The sequence below is a fragment of the Phallusia mammillata genome, chromosome 2 (assembly GCF_965637545.1).
Source record: "Phallusia mammillata chromosome 2, kaPhaMamm4.hap1.1, whole genome shotgun sequence".
Taxonomy (NCBI): domain Eukaryota; kingdom Metazoa; phylum Chordata; class Ascidiacea; order Phlebobranchia; family Ascidiidae; genus Phallusia; species Phallusia mammillata.
Window position 1 is genome coordinate 12,717,861 of NC_137253.1, and position 19,116 is coordinate 12,736,976.

The 19,116-nt window shown below is 41.6% G+C and overlaps 1 protein-coding gene across 9 annotated transcripts in view; it reads right to left on the reverse strand.

The window, feature by feature from the left end:
• Window positions 1-19,116, reverse strand: part of LOC145212533 (rho guanine nucleotide exchange factor 28-like) — a 70,593-nt gene that overhangs the window by 21,149 nt on the left and 30,328 nt on the right. The gene's annotated exons all lie outside the window — the stretch shown is intronic.

A 19,116-nucleotide genomic window follows, 5' to 3' on the forward strand; every position in this document is an offset into this window, starting at 1 on the left:
ACGCAAACACTTCATAGAAGCTGCACAATGCGCCTGTCGGTGACTGCTGGGAAATACCAGCGCCTAACCATAAAAAACACCGCTTGATTTGATGTGCAAAGCAAAACGTACTTACATTTCGGAGAGTATTTCACCACAAAACCACCCGAGACAAACATTTTGTCAGCACCAGCAGAAAGAACTCTTCCTTAAAAACCAGCATCGACTCTGTACCCATACCAAGACTAACTGAATACTGTTTTGCGCCTGAATAGACTCGTTCAAAGATCTCGCACGCGATTCAAAAACACGTCAAGCAGCGTACTTGAACGTTCGACGTGATCCGGGCATTAATCCGACGATAATCGTGCGACCTGGGGGTGGCCACATCAAGAGGCAACTCCATGTTATCGCTGTTGTAAAAACACGCGCCAGCACAACAGGGTCAAGTGGGTGGTGTTACGGAATAGGCGAAATTTTTAGATGGGAAGATACAAAGGCAGGTCGGCCGAGGGCTACGAAATCCATGCGTTTCTTCTCAATGTACAAAGGTTTATTATAATGAAGTATGAAATGTGGGAAGATTCATCACCAAGATGGATTTCAAATTTGGATTTAACAACACTTTAAAAAACACTATAAGAGTTATGGTTACTCCGTACCATGTTTAGTTAGAAACGACATCGGTTTTACTGTTTTTTGGCAAACACCTACATAAAACCAAAGTGCCTTAATTCATAACCAAGGTTGCTGGGCAACACAAAACTAGACAGTGCACAAACATATCATTCACCAATGACTTTATGATTATGCCGCACAAACAGCCAGGCAGCCCAATAGTGAGTTACGCAATTGACATTAGGCGTGGCTGGCACAGGGTTGACCACATTTAACGAGCCGAAAGTTAGTGCTGGTGGGAGCTGGTGTGAAGCCCGAAATCATGTGATCAAGGGTCTTAGTTGGGCCGTTGGGACCTTTGCAAGGCAAGTTGTAAATACCAAAGGGTTCTTATGAGAGAAATAACATGCATTAGGTTGCTGAAGGTCGAAGAACTGGAACGGTACTGGTAAAAGATCACCAAAGGTCACCATGTTCTTTTATGTAGTTCTTTGAACCTCAGGTATTATTTTTATTCTACAACTGAATTACATATGTTTCATATGAACAGGTCCGTAGTGCTGTTCATATTATTTATATACAAGATATAATTGTGCTAACAACGCAAATACATGATGAAAGTTACATAAAACACATATAGAGGGTCATTTCGAATTATAACTCAATCTACTTAGCGTCACAGACAAACTGTCTTTGTTCATTACATACAAATAATCAACTCCTCAAAAAACATAACCTCAGTCCAAACAATTGCGTTCAAGATTTTGTTTACACTTGGCCTTGAAACAACATGCCGCTGTCCGTAACCTTGCTATCAATACACATTACACCACCTCCCTGAAACTCAATGCAAATGCACTTGTCTCCCTGACACAGGTCTCTCATATGAGCCACACAAATGAGGCACAGTGCCATTATAACACAGCAAAACGCATCACCGGAAAGCCATCGAAACAGCAACAAGGGGCCGAACCTGCCATGTGAACTTCAAAGCGGTGTAAGTCGCATGCCTTATGGCAGATCGCAATTCCCTGTGACTGTTGGCGCAGGTTAAGGGAAGCCCCTAAGAACTACGGTACACGGCTTTCTCAGCAGACTCAAGACGCCTACTGCACCAGGCCGTGCAATCACTTTGCAGTTACGGCGGGTATATTCAGGCCTGTTTCTTATCCAACATTCTTGTTAAAAAGAGTGTTCCGGTTATGCTATTGCATTTCTATGTTTTATTCTACTAAGTAACAACTAGTGTTGACTGCCACAATTCACAACTTGTTTGCCAAAACAGCACTAGATATAACACATCTAAAGAAACATTAGGTCCTGAAAACCCTACTACCCAAACTATTGACCCTTATAGTACAGCACAGACATCTCTTGATCAACCCTGTAGCCTTCAATTCCTTCGGGTGCCCAGGGCCGTGCAGCAATGCTCGGCGTCATTTTTGGGAGCGCAAGTTGCCGAGCCGGTTATCGCATCTGTCTGCTAACGAGGGAACAGTCAAACACATTACGTCAGCCCGTCAAACACATTACGTCAGCGCGAACTGCCAATGTACGCCAGGGCAAGGTTCGAAATGGAATAATGATTGAAAGTCGATCGGGGGAAAACCGTTCAGGTCAGAGCAATCCTCTATGTTGTTTCACATAAAAAAAAAGTTACTGAAACTCTGGGTCTGGAATCCTAACAATAAAATTCCACAGAAATATTCCCCTTCAACAAACATTACATTTCTTTTGCGGTTGCTGTTAGGTGTAAAATGCCAGTTATACAATATTGATAACACATGTTAAGCTCTCTTTCCACACAACGTGATTTGTGCTTGTTCCTAACTGACGAATGTACGTACATACGTATTTCTAACTGTATTATCACCAACAACCAGCTTACTACAAATTGTGGTAACTGAGGCGAAAGCAAATAATCCACCACAAGGCTTCGACAAAAACACAATGAGGTGCAGACAGGCATTCTAATTTCGACAAAGCAGTGACAGCGGCGCGTGCGTGGATACCAGTTCTAAGTGCGTCCAGAACAATGCCTTACTCGAACTCTTGCGACCTTTCGGCTACCTCACGGTCGTCAACAACTCGCCGGAGACTTTGCCGCTCACAGCACGTCAACACAAGAATTGGTTGCACGGTCCACTTCGCATATGACTGTTTTTCCCCAACAAAGCATGTGTAATAAACAAACTAAATTCGGTATTGTCGATGCACTTGGCATAATAAATAAAGATTTCAGGATTTCTGTGACTTTTAAAACGCAATGCTATGTTAAAGTTAATGTTGCAATTTTTGCCGTAAACGTAGACACAACTAGATCACAATGCTTGTCACCAGTAACAGACCGAGAAATTCAAGAACGACTAAACAAGGCTGAATTACAAACAGTCAGCAATAGCAAATCTTCTTCAGGCGCGTTAACCACAAACTTGTGCGTACACACAACTAAAAACCAACTGCTAAAAAGTCGCCAATGCCGCTGTAGCGACCGTGTCAATATTTACCAAAATCGAGGAGGCGGTCGTTTATTGGGGAAAAAATCAATTTAAGAAGCGCACGACAAGTCGTATTTTGTGCAGGCTTCCTAAAGCAAACAAACTTGAAAAGCTAGTGCGGTGGAAAGTACGTCGTAATAAGGATGTTGACTTGTCGTTATGAAAACTAGATCTGTGGCAATCGGACGATGAACTAATATGATGAAGGCCAAAGTGATTAATACCCATGTAGGAGTCAACTTAAATGAGTTTCTTACACAGTTAAATGATAATGTTAAGAATGGAAATTAGCAGTCCAAATGTTGTGTTGTGGCAAATTGATGTTGTACCAGATACTGTATTCGAAACATTTGATGACTTTAATGTACTGAAAGCAGTGTTTCATACCGGAACGGAACGGAACGTTATACCGGAACGAAATAAATATTTTTTGGCTCAAATACCGGAACGAAATACCGAAATAAAAAATATTCAAAATACCGGAACGGAACGAAATACCGTTAAATTTTATTCCGGTATTTCGTTCTGGACATTTGACATGATACAATTGCTCAAACATTTTGCGCCGTTAGGCTATAATAAAAATTGAAGCTCCTGCAATTTACATCTGTTTGACCATCATTGACAAATGTTATGTGACGTAACAACTATCGACAGTAATTATTGTGTGTTGCAACTTTCTTCCTTTTTTCGCTTAATAGTTGCAAAGACCACAAAGAAATGTTCGTTTGTTAAGACCGAAATACCGAAAAATACCGTTATAAATTTATTTCGGTCAGACCGGAACGAAATGAAAATATCGGTCCAGAACGAAATACCGAAATAAATAATTTGCTCAGAACGAATAACGTTATTTGGTTTCGTTCCGTTCCGGTATGAAACACTGACTGAAAGTACATTTTATTCACCCATGTTTAATTATAAAAATAAATAAATAAGAAAACAGTTAAGACCAACTATTAGTCGCGAAAACTTTCAATACATATTACATATCATCCTAAAACTGGAAAGGCACAAAACATGGTGCCGAGAAAATGCCGATATCTTAAGTGTTGTTCAGCATGAAAACCCACTCGCCCGGTTTGAGTGCAATCCGCTAACCAACATATCTCTAATTTATCGATCAAACGGAAATATATCATGCATATCTTTTTGACAAGTTATGCAATATAAGTGAAGTACCTGCTCGTCGATTCGGCACTCGAGACAAATGACTTACCGCCCAGAAGATAATAGGTTTACGGAGGGATTAACTGACGCATTCAGTTGCCACGCAACGCCCAAAAGCGCATTTATTCGTGAACTAACCGGCGATGCAACACTACAGTTAACGAAATGTATTCCTAATGGAAAACTCCTAAATGTTTTCCTGTTAAGATGAATTAAGAGCCCAAATAAAGTTTGAGCACATGTGTTTTATTAATTCGACCTGGCGTATGTATGTGAAAAATGTGCTTATTATTACAATACTGTTTTGGCACCAAATCAACTAACTAATTCAATATTGCACTCAACCATGGCAATCACATCCTTCACTAAATCTCCTTCTATTAACAGCAAACTACATTCATAACGCTTTCGGAAATAACTAAAGTCTTGCAACGCTTTGCACTTGTAACTGGGTTGGCATTTTTCCGCCAAAGAGTGATAAATGACCTTAGCCGAGATTTACGACTTTCCCACAAGCCTCCACCAAAGCCCGCTAATGCAAGTTGACGGGCAAAAACCATTGCGATACCGGCTCACACACATTAAGTGTTGACAGCTTCGATCAGTCGTCGGAATGCTCGACCATTCGTGAAGATAAGGCTGGAAGCAGTGGATTCGGTTTCGCTGACTTTACCAGCTAACTACATTGCGGTTCATATGCTAGGCGATCTTAAAAATAGTGCTCTTCAAATACACAGTTTGAAATAAAGTTGACTTAATCAGAAATAAATCCTTCCACTATTCGAATCCTTTTTAAATGTTCGTAGCCGGTGTTGGTTACGTTCTGTGGGCTAAAATTCTTGGACAAAAATCATTTTTAGATGAGCAATTATTGTGAGGTCACAAAAGTTTATTGAAATATTATAACTTACACCACAATTACCCGCAAAAAGCCACATCAGTGGTGTGGGGCAAAGCCTTGCAAAACCAGTCTAGAACCCAAACTCAACATTTAGTGTGCAATAATCTGCAAATGGTCGCTATTTAAAAATCTATGCAACGTTCTAGCACACAAGGCCAAGTAGAATCACTTTTTAGACACAACAATCTTCAACAGGCCCAGCTACATTAATACTGCACTGATACTGACTGTAGCTTGGAGAGAGTGTGATATACACCAGACCGGCACGGAGTTTCCCCACCCCCGTTAAACCACAAAGGCGCAAACTGGTGGCTACATGTTCGTAGTACACCGTTCCGCCTTCTGCTTTTGTAAAGGCCGCCCTCTTTTTTTCTAGGCACACAGCAAACGTTGACTCAGTGTTTGCGATTTCCTTGATGTTCGAGAACTAGCCTTAGGGAAGAACCTACTCAATATTAAACAATTTCTGTTTGCAGAGAAAAAATACAGTTTAATTCCGTGGGTGCCGTCTATATTTGGTTCAAGTATTACCATGTCAATTCAATGATGTTTTCCACCATAACTGTCTGCAGCTGTGCCTACGCATTCGGTGCACTTTACAGTCACACCCGAAAAGGAGTCAGTTAATGCAATTCCTTATAATTTCTACAAAGAAAATTCCGCGGTTTTTGCGCAGACATCGTAAAACGTTCCTCCCGAAGAAGCCTTTGTTCAGAACAAATTCCGTGTCTTTTACAAGTTCAAGTCCGTCAGTGGCGTATAACAGACAGGCGCTTACGTATTTCAAAGCCCAGCAAGGCGTACGAACAGACGAGATACACTTCCTCAAGCTATTTCCTACACACCGGCCTTTACGCTGTATTCGAAGGCCTGAACATGACCTCAGCAAAAGCTGTTATTACAGAATCATGTTATTCATGCGGACGCTGCTCGTCAGTTTATCGACCTTAGCTTTGTATGTCTTTCCAGGCGAAACAGGAAATCTGGTAATGGCAAGGTATAGCGCGACTTGCGGTCGGATAAATACACGCGCCGTGCGGTGCTATCTCGTTGTGACTGCCAAGTGCACACTACAGAAATCACAATGTATATTCATTTGAACTAGTCTAAAAACACAAGAAACGCACATGGTTATGGGTAACTTCTATTTTTTGTCGGTTAATTTATTTGTCTTCAATGGCTGCCTGCAAAACCACACCGAGTGCTAAAAAAGTAGGCCTAATGCTTTGTTTTTACTTCCTTCTAACGGATTTTGTACACATTCATTTCCACACCACACCAGCAAACCTAAACGCTCATTATCGAAGCCCTGGTGCCCACAAACAGTAGGTAAACATTATTTCAACCGTCAAAATTCCAAGCGGTGCGCATTTTGGGCGCCCACGACATTTTCATTTACTTGCTCCAACAAAACCCTTAGTAGGGCAGTTCGAGGGTGGGACCGGAACGACGTCTATTGTCATGTCGCGCGAACACGAACGACAAAATGCTCGACATTGCGCGGGCCCTGTGGCGATTCGAACGGGAACTCAATTACTAAGGTAATCTCCTCCCTGGTGACGCAATGACAAATGTACACAGAAGACACCTGCTTAGTTGTTGCCCCTGTGACGTGGATTTACGACCATGCGAACAGGAATACTCGACAACGTCGGATATAAAGCAATGTTGCGCAACTGTATATCTCACACTTCAAACAATCCAGTGGTAATTATAGGAAAATTATACCACCTAAAAACGTAAACGCACGTAAACAGTGACCTTTCTTGTATAGGTTTCTAGGCTGACTTATATCTGCATATCTGATAGTGCTCGCTACAGTGAGCCTAAGAAGGTCATCGTTGCTTTTTGCCTGGTTTTGTTGAAAATACACAACTTTACTATAGTAAAGATACCTTCGCAGTTGATAGCCTCCAAGCCCTAATCCAGAATCACATTTTAAAGGTCAGTATATCCCAACTCCTAAACAAAGTTAACTGCATGAACCAAGCGCTGCATTTACATCCAGGTGTACAACAACAACGCTCTTAACATCTGTACAGAAGCTTGGTCTCTCAATCCTACTCGGTACTTCGCATAACACACTTCTCAACTCAAATCCATGCAAGTGCATGTACATCTTGGTGTTTCCTGTTTACGAGTGGCCTTACTAAAGACGCTCCCGTTGACACTTGTAATTACGAGTTTGCTGTCCTCTGTCAATTAACGGCTAAATGTGTAATTACAGCAATCTCAAGCATCACGTCATTTTGATATGTCCCGTTTTGTCCTATCACGTTGATGGACGTTGTGACAGACTACGTATATTTTAAGGGATTCGACAGAAAACTGCCCGTTTTATGGCACGAAGATAATTAATACAATTACAAAGTTTAACATTATATCATAAGTGTAAAAAATATCCAATCAGCAGCCAAGATATGAAATTCATCGAGATGTGAAAACCTTTAGAACAAAATGCACTAAAACGTCATCAGACTTATAACTTAAAGACTTATTTTGCCATACGTTAGAGAAATAAATCCTTATTAGCGTAATAGTTGTTAATGCACTACTTAAATCTAACAACGAAAGTTAGACCTGCAACCTTAATCTGAATCATACAACTACAAAACAAAACGCAATGCAGTTATGTCGTTCACAAAACTAAACCACATCTTACAAGCATGCCATCGCATATTACTACTGCAGTGATTAACCGCAAGTATAGCACCCACAGCCACGTTACTACCTTATGTGGCCTATTTCAGCGCATCTTAAAACAGCCTGAGGAGGTGCCGGGCCCGTCTTAACCGCTAGCGAGGTGTGACAGGGATTATTTATCGGTGTCTGCATTCTCCTGTCGCTTGTATATCCTTCAGACGGGCCATCAGGTGAAAGTTGATATTCTTGCTAAATTGCGGCTATAAATTCCGGCCTTGTGGTATATTATTGACCGCGCACGAAACCCGTCAATTTTACCGTGAAGAGTTGCATTTGGTTGCAAGACGTTCATTACTCCAATAAAGCTAAGTGATTTGTCAAATTTAAACTGAACCGTCACTTTTTTAAAAGCATTGAGTTTTATCTGTTTTTCTTGTTTAAAAAGCACAGAATCCTGCCGTTTGCAAAATGCTTTCATTTTACGTTAGCTTTCTACAAGTGTTAAAATCGGACTACAAGATCTTAGCTATTGCGCAGTATAGTTTTCTGTTTACATCCAAAATATCCGCATCAAAACACTTGACACCTGGCACAGACCAAAAAAATCACGTAACTTTTGTAAAGACACAACAAGGGTATGTGCCAAGTTTCTAAAAGAACATAGAACACGGAAAACACACACAAATCTTATTCCTGATGCTAAGCTACAGTCAAAAACAATATGTTTAGTAACTAATGTAAAAGAGTTGTTAAGCTTTCACATTAGGTTAACAGCGTTCAAGTTACTTGTTAAAACCATACATACACCAGTATGCGATATAAAAACTGATTCGCCTTCTAACACTTGCACCCTACGTGCGCTCGCCCTAATGGTCCCAATTACGAAAATACCGATGCGACTATTATGACGTCGCAAACGAAGCGTTTATGACACGGAAAGTGACCAATCACAGACACCAGTTTGTCTCTCTGATGAAGGGTAAACAAAACTTGTGATAGCAAAGCTTGGTGATTCATTCTCAATATACAGGGTAGTAATGATTTATATCAGCATGTATTGGGCTTTCACTGACCACAATACGTGATTGACACGTGACAACTAAACCAAGTGCGTCACAGGATCGGATCATGACGTCAGAAAAACATGCGGCAAAAGTTTGTACAGTCAAGTACATACAAAACGGTTTCCTATGCAGTTTTAAAATACAGCATGCTTTATGTTATATCCAATGAAGATATGTTACTGCACTATATAAAACTATGCATTAATAATGCACTTGCATGCAATTGCAGCATTTTCTGCAAACCTACGGACATGCGTCATTGGCGTCACAACTACGCTGGTGTTACAGCCAGATTTCATTGCGTTTCGTTAGAAACAATGATAGAAATGTCACTGGTTCTGAATTACACACAGTGCGTCAACCAAAGCTTGCGTCGAACGTGTGTAACATCCACAAAAAACAATACTTTACTAAAAGCTCTCTAAAATGTACTTTAATATGATGACTCAAATTTCCTTCAATTGCAAACGAAATTCAGAATCGAAATCAGTACTGAATAGACCTGACTAATCGTAATCACGACATCACGTTTCTCAACGAGCTGACGCGGTTGCAATCCTTGCAACTGCATGTAAAGTGTAAACATCGACTTTCGACTAACCGGGCATAAACACTGATCAGGCAACCGGCATGTCCAACAGCACAACACCTCCAGCAGTCACAAACAAAAAATAACGCCAGGTCAGCTGCTGAAACTGCAACGATCAATCAAACATGCACCGGGGGCGAAAATCGCGCTACAGCGTGCCTTAGTTGTCTCGAAAGGTCGGCGTTTTGATGCGGCAGCGCGTCATAATTCAGCCGGTCTGAAAGGGGCGGGTTGGTGGTTAACCCAGGACGTTGGTGCCGCGGCGGTGGATAAGCTTCAAAGGCGGATAGGCAACGGGTGTTGGGCGCTGGCAACGCAATTTAAACGCACCGTTTCCCTACAATAACATCTCCTGGCATTGTTAAATTCGCCTGCTGTTTTTATGCGCATTCACAACGGAAGGTCCATTGTTAAAGTTTAAAAGTGTTTAACGTCTAGAATGAACGTTGCCACTTGCAGCATAAGAATCATGCAAAACTATTTGCAACCATATATGCATGTTCTTTTGCAGTTGCACCCATTCTGTATTTTTTTCGTAGAAACCGGTAGAACCACATCAACGGCAATAATCACCTATGCCACGCTACACCACATTACCAGTCGTATAGAAAGGCCTAACTTTACACAAACACACACTTAAAGTTGGCATTTTTATACGATAACACGTTGAATATCAGACATGTTTGTGTTTTACCTCCGCACGTTGTGTTTCTCTAAGGCCGCAGCACACCTTGAAGCCTTTTGGTGGGCGTTAAGCGTAACTGTACGAAGGGTGTCGCACGCACGAAATCGTGTGAAACGGGCGCCGGGAAAGCGTGTTATGGTAGCTTCACGCCTGATGTACGGCTCTGTGATGGAGTCGGAAGGATGAAAGTCGGCTAAATCAGCGGAAGAATCCATGCAGGGATTGACACTAGTGGTGTTAGTTTCGCATGGAAAATCGAAAATCGACGGGAGATTGGGTTGTAAGGACTTACAGGCTCTGTATGCTTGTGCATTAAACGTTTGTCTTTATTTTAGCGCAAAGTGACAAAATGGAAAACTGTGGTGTGTCTTTCATTATAAACAATAGAAAGGATGGGAAGAAACTACAAGAAAGTCCTATAACGTACCTTGTGTTACGCAAGTTCTTAATCAGCAAATTCAAAATGTACAACGCCACAAGAACCTCACACACATTATTAAGCTACTAGTGAAACAATATACAAAACCCTAAAAACTGAGATGCGACACTTCCCCTAACATAACGTACATTACGTCAGCATACAGCAAAACCGTGCAGCAGTCATAACCAAACATCCTTCATACACAGGAAGCCATGTACAGACATTACATCATACAAAGTAAACTTCGCAATCACACCGTGCAAATTTTTAGCCTAACCTGCAGACCTTGTTGCACACATAGGAAAGTGACATGGGCATTGTGCTTTGTTTCGTAAACTCAAATTCGTATGACTGACAACGTACCAGGGGGAAACAAGTACTTGAACTTAGTGGTCGATGGTTGTTGTTTGAGCGTTGGCGACCTTCAAGAGGTGGATGGATTACGTAATGGAGTTTGCCTGGATCGTGGTTAACACTCGAGGCTAGGGATTAATATCACCCGAAGAGTGATGGGTATTAGGACGAGTTTGTGATTGGTAGCTGAAGTATCTTAACCACAAAGGCTTTGTGTAGATTTAAGAGGCTTTGGTGTGATTTATGATTTTTCAAGTAATAAAATGCATTTGGACTTGATAGCTGCAAACCAGTTTTGCTTATAATGGTATTACACCCATACAAAATACATCTGCCGTCGTAAGACATTTCAGGGACGTTTTTAAGGACGCTGCAGCATGGAAAATGCGTTTTTTTGTGAACATCAATAATTTCGAAAATTGACAAAACACTAGTATTGAGCAAAAAAGGATTGATTACTAGCATGCGCAGAAGACCCAAACGGGAAGCTACACTCCATTGCACATGCCATGTGGGGTCACCGTAATCGTTTACAAGCCAGTGAACTGGTCAAGACGTTATTTGTATCCCAATTGCCTGCGTATGGCCGTAAGTGCATGAAACGCGTTCGGGGCGTATATAAATTCGTGTTAATTGTGTTACGCTTGACTTTAGACATTTTCACGTGGGTTATGATGCACACTCCAAAGTCACCTTCGGTGTTCCGTCAATCGCAAGAAAGCGCTGAGGCCCGTTGAGTACGGTTTCTAGTGATTCCGTGAATACAAGGCTAATTGCCACATCCAGTTCCCAAAAAACTTCGATAATTGCTACGACCGCACGAGCCTGGCAAAAACACTTATATGGTTTGAAAGACTGACCAGACTTAAAGATTTTGGTATGCACCTACGCACAGGCAAAAAATGAACTAAATGCGAAATGGTTTTATCATTTTATATTACGACTGTTACAGATAACATACATGGTTCAAATGCCAAACAGGCGTTACCAGACTGCGTGGGTGAAGCTCCCAATCAGCAAACAAGCACTCCTGGCATATTGCAAAGGCCAAGCGTGCTGGAAAAGAGGTCTTGCTCAAATAACACAGCACACAGTCGCAAATGCGAAAGCCGGTCGACCGCGTCTAGTCAGGAAACGAGTTTCGTAGTCGAGGCAATATTTGGGCGCAGCCGATTCAGCACAAATTGCCCGCAAATCATCGCCGAAGCTATAAGTCGCAGAATACGCCCATTGAAATTCAGCCCAAGGCGGAATAACGTCGCTAGCGTAAATCGATGGTACATGTAACAACACACAAGGCGCGTGCTACGTGGAATGCCACCTCGCTGTCGAATGACATTTGTTTGTAAACCTCCAAGCGCGATGGCGCCACCTTACAGAAATTTAATTGCACTTACTGATTTTCTTCTTATTCGGTCTGGGTAGGGTCATAGCATTGCGCCCGTCCCACGTATCGAAAACATCTTCGGCTTCGCGGCTTAAATCGCAATCATCGACGCTTCTAGTGGTTGCCTCCTCTTCCGAAGACGCACATAAAAGCTCAGATTCAGCGGCAAAAAGATCGCGAGCACGCCGCCGCTGGCGCGGGGATAGGGTGGCATTGATTCGGCGAAAGACGTTTGGCGAGGACCGATCTTTCGTCAATGGAGTTTTGGGCGGTCGAACTGGACTTGGAGGCATCATAGACGTTGATTTACGCGACGCGTTGCTAGGGTTACGAGAGAGGTTTTGGATTCTTTCCTCACTTAACTCGCTACCCGTGCTTAACTCATCATAATCACCCGAGTCCCCATTACCCGAAGTGACAGAGTTACGGTTACTCGAACCGCTGTCACAACGGATCTCAATGTACTCGTTATCGTTCGGAAAAATTCCAACCAGAGATGCCGGTGTTTCGCAGCTGTTCGACTCTATAATATCATCTGGCTGTTGAAAAGTTGAAGTACTCAAAGCTGCTCTCCGACCCTTCTTGGATCGACCAAGTGTGCTGATATAGCCGAACTTTCGTGGAGTTTTGGGGGAAGATTCCTTTGACGATCCGCGCAAAGGGGGTGGTGGGTTACGACGCCAACTCCATGTATGGTAACCGCTTTTGGTCTTTGGCAACTTGTACTCTGGCAAATCATATTCAGTGCTCAGGTCGAAGTCGCTTTTTGATGAGTTGCTTCTCGGCTTTTTGCCTTTCAGGTAATCCACAAGTCCAGTGTTGGAGCGTGCGCGCTGATCTTCGCACTCATAATCTTCCGACTTTCGTTGCTGGAAGACTTGAAGAAGTCCGGTGAGTCCCGTCTTTTTCCTAACACTAAGATTGATGTCGGAAAGACCGTTTAGATTTGAACTTGACCGATTTCGGCTAGTGTGAGTCATAATACTCTTTACTCCACCAGTTCTTGCCGCTGATTTTACCTTTCTGGATGCTTCGCATGGGCACAGTGATAACAAATGTTAGCAGTATCAGTATTTAGATGGTTACGATACTTACAAATCTATACGAAGAGTCTGATGAGAACAATAAATGTCGTAATAAATATCTGTCAAACATTCTTCAAATGCCCTGAACAACATACTGTCCTACTGTTTTGCAAACTAATCTAAAACTTCAAAAACACAAACAGGTTTGTTCTGCAATAAAGTTCTTCGTAGCCATACCAAATATTAATATCTTAGCCAAATTCAGCCAAAGGGCCTAACCATTTGCTACGCCCAAACAAACATATGACTCATATTACGAAATAATCTTGCATCACACACGATTACAAAGATTAATGTTAAAAAAGTGATGCTAGCAGAAAACGTAGCAACCAAATGTTCCGATAATTAACATACTGTCTTGCGTAGGCAAATTAACAAATAGGGTCAAAACGATGTTACAAACACCAAAAACGAGCACGTTGCTATTGCGTCACAATGCTCGTAGTACGTCAGGAGAAAGCAACCACATTGCAATGGATAAGCCTGTAACCGGACGTAATGCACAAAATCAAGTCGTTGCCATCAAAACAGGGTCAAAGACTGGTACTTAGAGAACAATTTCTTGCCATTCAATACCTCCAAGACCGTATTGGCAACCGTTCTGCACCAACAAATTGGCAACTGTTTTGCACCAACAAATATTTGTAACTTACATACTAGCTTACAAACCTCAAGTTTTTTTAACCTCACTTACATTTGCAGATTTTCAAAAACAGAAAAATATAACCTCCACACACTTTTAAATTTTAAAAATGTTTAAGATGTCAACAGTTACTATCCAACCAGAAGTACTCGATCGGCACGAACGACAACATGTGCGCCCCAAGCCTTCCAGTCGCAATGCCTAGCTGTTAAGGCCATAATTCCAATTCCGCAGACGAATAAATCACAAGGCTTAAAGTCGTCAACCTGACAATTACGCCGCGTTTATCATACATATATAACCCTTCCTGTCGCACTTGCGCCAACCCAGCGTTTTACCTGCCTTACGTTTACGCACACTTAAACAACCAATGGCAACAGCAAGCCGGTTGCTGTGTCTCAGTCGGACAGAGGACTGTATATGCAGAACTGCGGCAAAACGACAACTTTCCGCACGCCCGGGGCGGCTTAGAGAAGACCAAGTGAAGCCGAGCGGTCGACGAGCGACGTTGATTAGAGAGAGTCGGAACCTGTTTGACCATAAACAAACATACCTTTCAAGTGCGCTTTGTCTCACGTAGGGCTGCACGACGGACCCCCCGCACGTGTGGCATATGCCACGTGACTGCACAAATACCTCAGACAGATTAAAGCAAGTTTTCGAACGAGCTTCGTGCAGAAGAGCATAGCGTTTTTCGAACTTTGCTTCTTATTGTAAACAAAATACGCACACTTAAAAGTTAGTCCAAATTCAGCTTTGAACACTGATTTCCATTGCTAAATTTTAAGACTGAATTCATCCAGTAAAATGCACGCACTCTAATACATGCCCGAATCGACAGGCGAAAAAGTCCCGTTGACTGCAAATCGACAGCGTAAGTCACAAGTCCAATTTTTAGGTCTCGAACGTTTTGGTGACGGCCAATCAATGCGATTTGTAATGGCTGCTGAACCGGAAACCCGATTAGCAAAGCAACAAATCGAATAAAGTGACAGGTGCTAACATGCTAGAAATTAAAACAAAAAAATCGGCTAGCTTGTGAAATAAAAACGCCTTGTTTGTTTGCATGGAGCTAGAAAAGTATAGATTTGTGACGCCACCAAAGCAAAAAAATTACACTTACATCTCAAGCATACTTTACATTTTATTTGCAATAATTTCAGGAACAAATATATCCCTGGTTTAGTTATTGGGAGCAATTATTCAAAATACCTCCGAATGAACTGAGCTACGTGGCCGCAACACAAACACCATGCGTTTTACGTGATCCTCAAAACAAATCGGTTTACACAGAAAACAGTTTTGTATGCGTAGAACTGACGCCAGCTCTTGCGCAAAATAACGAGTCCTGACCTCTGGTTGAAGTCTGTACGACACGATAAGACTTGTGTTCTACATCAACTTAAAGTGAGCTTCCCACGAGTCTATAGCTCGATAACTAATACACCAGGGAAGGGGCAGAACGACAAAAAACAAACACAACCCAAAAGTTTTGTTGACTGCCCTAAAGCTGTTTCGTGTTGCGTACATTGCAGTGAATTGTCATTCCTTTGGGAAGGTTGACCTTTTCCAGGACAAACGTACCTACGTAAAGCACATATCTATCAAGCGCAACTTTAAAACGCCCTCATCAAGGCAAAAAAAAAACTTCAGAATCATTAGATCCGGTGTGAGGATTTCAAACTTAATTGGTTGACTGTCTGCCCAAATCTCGGTCAAAATCTCGCTTCAAACTACAGCAAAAACTTAATTGGATATGAAACCATGGCTACACAACAGTGAATTGTGCCGTGTATACTAAATTTATACAAAAGCACTGTGGCGGCACTTTTCACTAATTGACACACAAAAGAATCAGTTCTAATTCCAATTCATCCATTAAGCGTGGCTTTCCAATCAAACTAATCATTCTGTTTACTACAATTTTACCACTATTAGCAGAACTTGTAGGATCGAGTACTATACCAACGTCTGATTTCAGGAACACCTGCCAAAGAGCGATTACAAGGCGTCGTTGACTTAAACGGATTATTCAACGCGTCACTGGCTTGTACGGATTGAGGAGAAGAGACTTGGAGAATACTGTACTGGGAATGCTGACAAGTTAAGAGTTGTGATTTTTGTTGTGGATACGAAATGACAATGGACGCTCGCCGTTATATCACCAATAACAGGAACTTCATATGCCTAAACTGCTTGGAGTACAAAGTACCATATAAGAGTGATAAGTTAGAAGTAAGCCAGGCAAATCATACAATTCTATGTTAGAAAAAAATAAAAACTATTGAATAGAATAGAAAAAAATATCCCCACAGTTAATTGTCCCCAAATATCCAAAACTTTATTCCTTCTGAAACACAAACTAAGATAAGTTTCCACGCCTAAAGAAACAAGTTTGGCGGCGGCATTACAGTTACTCTTGCTTAAGTACGCTTTAAATCTAGATTCTGTCGGCGCTTATATTTCCACAACCGTTCATAGCATATCCACATCCGGGACAACAAGCACGTTGAGAAACGTGCATATTTCCAAATCACAATCTTTTGAAGCATTGCTACCCCAACTGGGTAATACATTGCCAAAGCAGACTAACCGAACTAAGTTTAAACGTCCCTAACAATTATTGCATGTTAAGACACTGCAATATCTTTATTTGTAAAGTTTATTAAGAACCGACCACCTTCTCAAGGAAACGTAGCTGACACCAACAGTACAAGTAAAAACGTATATGATCAATGTAGAATCGTCTCAGTGCTAGCTATGAACGCAACTTGACGGAAAGCGCGGCGGCAATAACAACATAAGATTGAAAGGATGGTCTTTGGTAAACACCGGTGGACGATCCTTCACCTTTTAATCGACCAAGCTCTTTCGCCTTGGGACAGTTTCGCGGTAATCCAGCAGTTATGGTAAACGTATGAAGACAGGTTGGTAGCACGCACGTCGGCAAATGGACCATTGGCGTATATACCATGGCATTTCATTGTAAAACCAGTGCAAGTGTATTCAAATACGTGTAAATTTCGAGTTTAAAAGTTTTATTGTGTTGTAACTGTTAAAACGAGTTTTTTTTCAAAAAATATAACAAACGCATAAAACAGAGGTATGTAGTGGCGCTTGCGTTTTTTCTTTTTAATACTTTTCAAAACAAAATATTTCATGATAACAAATACTTTTTTAACCTGCTGCAACTTTCTTTCAATCCAAAGTTTTAAGCACCTGCTGTCAAAACCAGCTTTTCACCACAATATACACAAAGGGTTGTTCTCAACCGCCCGCTGTTAAACATAAACATAGACACGCGTCCAAGTTCTACAACACTCAACAGTAACCACGCTCGCTTCATCTCTTACAAACACTGCGCAAATACTAGTAGTTCATAAACCGGTTTTACTTATCAACCAACCTTGAACAGTCTCTGACGAACGTTAAGCACCCAGTCAGTTATGTCAACACGGTACAGCGGCCAGCTACGACAGCTTATAGACTCTTAAACCCAGAGGCGTACTTAAGGCGAAAAACAATGGCCAAGGCGGCGCTTCGAAGCGAAACGACCCACCCTTGCGACGATAATATTCTGTTTCACGCCCTGGGTGGAGCACACCGGCTCTATAATTGTTCGAAATAGTCCTTAACTGGATCGTAGTTCATATCAATGCGGTCGGTTAAAGGTGTACGCCCGAATTTGTCCTAAAACTTGACACTTCAAATAGGTTTAAATTCGAGCATTGAGTGATTAACTACACCAATTCTAAAAACTAAAGTAACTGCTATAAGCCGCAAAACAACTTTCTCCTTTTTCAAAATGGCATTATCGAAGATTATACAAAATATCTGGCTGGCAACACGAATCTGACTTTTTTGACCAAATACAAAACCTTCATATCAATCCCAGGTGGTTTCAGGCTATTCTGGTAAAGTTGAGATTACAAAATCAGTTACAACTGTCCCATTAAAAAGTGAATTGGAAACTACAAGCTGTATAACGGAATACAGCTATCTATAAGCTCTTGTTGCGTCGAAATATGACAATCACGTTTGGGCAGAAAACCAAACATCAGTAACGTATGACGTAGAACGCATGCGGATGAAATCACCAAAACAATAATAACACTGCTTTCTAATGAAGGATTACGCACCAGTACTATAGTCTAACGTATGCTGCAAAACATGAAACGTTAAATGCCATTCGCCTTAATGCTGCATAGGTATATGGCTACGTGACACACCTAGAGGGTCATTTAAATTGTTCGTGTCAAAATAAAGGTGATTTTCCTGATTGCAAATTTCGGTAATTTGCATGTCGTGCTGACCGCGTAAACTCGTTCCCTACTAACGTGCTCTGCATTGTTCAGACCCTACAAAAGCTAGACTTTAAAATGAACATTTCTAGAACACTAATAATAGCACAAACTCAATTCCGTCCACCTTTTTGCTCATTTATAATCTAAACGCAGCAAAGGGCGCCCCCAGGGTGGCGCACGAAGCCTCTACCACGGAAAGTGGATAATTAAAGTCGCGGCATTAATCCTTGGGGGCGATAATTACTGCCAAAACTCGTCTGCTTTGACTACTCTGACAGTTGCTGAGGCCAGATGCAAGCATCGAGCAGGCCGTACAGCAGTCTGTCGCCGTTTTCTGAGTTCGTCTAGGCAACTGCAACAATCCAGGACGGAAGCAATTGGACTTTGCGTATTGCGAATGCGAATGCGATGTGAATTTATTTGTGCTGTTGCTGTTGGTGGCAATGGAAGAAGGCAAAAGGTTGTGTTAGGGGTCAAGGTCGATTTGAGACCAGGACGTTTAAATCCAATGTGAGAATTTATAACGCGTGTTTCGTTTATTGCGCAGTAGCCGCGTCTTACAATGTTTTGTATATAGTTGATAAATTTGACAAATGTGTTTTAAATCTAAAACTTTCAATAGGTTTCTAACGAAATGAGCTAAATTGAAACGGCTCCAACAAAATTTTGCATCGTGCAAACTTTCGATACAACACCAATTAAAACCACACTGATGCAGTTTACATTGTATGAAAACATTTATCGCATCGAAACTTTCTGTAAGAATTATCCTAAT